Source organism: Oratosquilla oratoria, chromosome 15 (genome assembly GCF_046742065.1).
Source record: "Oratosquilla oratoria isolate Oo_2021 chromosome 15, ASM4674206v1, whole genome shotgun sequence".
Lineage (NCBI taxonomy): Eukaryota > Metazoa > Arthropoda > Malacostraca > Stomatopoda > Squillidae > Oratosquilla > Oratosquilla oratoria.
Window position 1 is genome coordinate 48,602,154 of NC_134791.1, and position 2,500 is coordinate 48,604,653.

Genomic DNA, 2,500 nt, shown 5'->3' on the forward strand with positions numbered 1-2,500 from the left:
GGAAGCTTGGTGGTCTCGCATTTGCTTAGGCGTGTGTTCGAATCCCTTACTTCTCTCCGATTCCCAGCAGTGAATGTTAGCTGTCTCAGTAGTCCAATCCCTAGGGCAAAGGTGACGTCTTCAGCCGCAGCTACGTACCTCCTGGTGTAGGCTCCTTATCATCTGGAGAAGAAGCAGAAAAGATACATTGGGTGATGGGATAATGGCTGTTGCGAGAAATGACATAAACGTAGGAGAAACAAATCAGAGTAAACACAAGGCTAAACTAATCCACTTAGATTTAGAACTAAAAGAATGAATAGAAGAGACCTCATGTTGGCATAATCCCCTACCAAAGATAAGAGTTTGAGATGAATCTAGATATCAAGAAATGCAGTCAGGTACAACTCTCTTTTTAGAGAAAATAAGTAATAATATAGTCTTTGCGGGAGAGTAATTGCAAAAAGATCAACTGAGAGGAGTAGGAAGAAAGTGGCAAGGCAGATTCCTAGGATAACCCCATTGAACATACTGTAGCAATGTTGGATATAACAATAACCTAATGACTAAAGGAAGTAACTCTCCCTCAGACACACATTAAACAACCTCACTATCCATTCCACTATTACTGTACCTCCTTTCTTTAAACACTCTGTATGACACCCATCTAACCCAGATGCTTTACCTGTCCTCATTTTTCCATATTTCACTTCCCTTTTCCTCTCCCATCGCCGTCATTTTGTTAGCGTTTCTCACTGCTATCACCAATTCCACCCTATCCTCATCTATATTTAGCAACTCTCTAAAATACTTCGCCCATCTTCCCCTTACGCCTCCTCTTCCGTTAGGGTCTGTCCATAAGCGCCTTTTATATTTTCTTCTTTACTTGACTCACCTCCCCTTCCTCTTTTGATTTCCTTCCAAAACATATTTCAATTACTTTGAAATAATTCTCTCATACATACACCCCTATTTTGCATCTGCTCTCCTTTTTGCCTCCTGTATCTTTTGTTTTCTTTCTCATCTTATTTCTTCATACCTTACATATGTTTCTTTCATCCTACTTTGCAGCCAGTCCCTGAATGTTCGATTCTTTTCTTCTACTACCTTCTTCACTTCATCATCCCACCACTTACTACCCTTCACTCTATTTCCTACTTTCCTCCTTGTTCCGTATACAACCTTTGCAGACTTTGTCATTTCCTCCTTAAAATACTTTCATTCATCTTCTACACCTACATCCACTCTATCCTTCACCTACCACATTTGTCTCGGCTTCTTCCTGCACTTCTGCTCCTTTTCCCTCTCATTCAAATAGTTTATTCTTAGCACCTCTCTACCTTCCGCCCCTCTCCTCTTTCTCCACCTATCCTCCACTCTCAACTTACCTTCCACCAAAAGATTATCTGATATTCCCCCACTCTCTACCCTAAGAGCATGGCTATCGAAAAATCTTCCTACTCTTTTCCTAGATACCACTACATAGACCATTAATGCCTTATCAACCACCCCTCCATCCACCACCCTCTCTCGTGTGTACTTATGCTTGACTTTCTTCCTAAATACTGTATTAGCTATAATCAACTCTCTAAATACATCTCCACCATTAACTCTCCACTATGATTTTTACCTGACACTCCACACTTCCCAGCAACTCCATCTATTGGTTTATCTCCTATTCTAGCATTGAGAGCTTCCAAAACCACTACATTAATATTCCTCCCAAAATATCTATGCATTCATTTAAATATGTCCAAAAAGCCTCCCTTCTCTCTACACTCTTCTCACTACCAGTCCTCCTCCCACTCAACCACTTGCTTACCTACCTCCTCACTTACTAGTAGAGCCACCCCTTCCCTTTCTCTTTCTCTCCTTACTCCCGACATCCTCCCCACTAAACTCTCAAATTCAAAATCACTCCTCCCTTTCAATTTATTATCACTTAATACCAACGCACCAATCTTCCTTCTTACACATATTCTTCTTATCTCTTCCCTTTTAGTCTCATCTGTACCACACCCACGTACATTAAAATGTCCAAACATTAGGGTTCTGGTTGGGAAAATTCTCCTAAACCCTTTTTTGCTTTGACTTCTCACAGGAGTCTCCCCTTTGGGTCTATCGAAAATAGGAAGCCTAGTCCCACTCTCTGGTCCGTTTTTGCCGCCTGTACGGCCCAAATGGGAAGACTCGGTGGCTGCATTCTTTTTCCCATACAGCAGGGGAAGGCGAAAATGTAAATATACACTCAAAGAAGTGGTATAGGACGGTACTGTTATTCACAGTTTATACCGCACAACAACATGCAGTCGATAGCCTAGACGGGGTAATGTAATTGACAGAAATTTAGCCCCATTTACCAAACATGGTTCATTATATATATATACATATATATATATATATATATATATATATATATGTATATATACATATATACATATATATATGTATATATATACATACATATATATATATTATGGGAAAGGTGGAGGGGGAAACACGGGTCTTTATCTGATTATCG

General features: G+C 40.1%; 1 protein-coding gene across 1 annotated transcript in view; it reads right to left on the bottom strand.

Annotated features, from left to right (window-relative positions):
* Positions 1-2,500, bottom strand: part of LOC143033447 (uncharacterized) — a 1,606,485-nt gene that overhangs the window by 932 nt on the left and 1,603,053 nt on the right. Inside the window, exon 10 of the mRNA XM_076198904.1 lies at positions 1-162. This exon is cut by the window's left edge and continues 932 nt beyond it. The gene's annotated coding sequence lies outside the window, so the exon portion shown is untranslated. The remainder of the gene's footprint in view (positions 163-2,500) is intronic.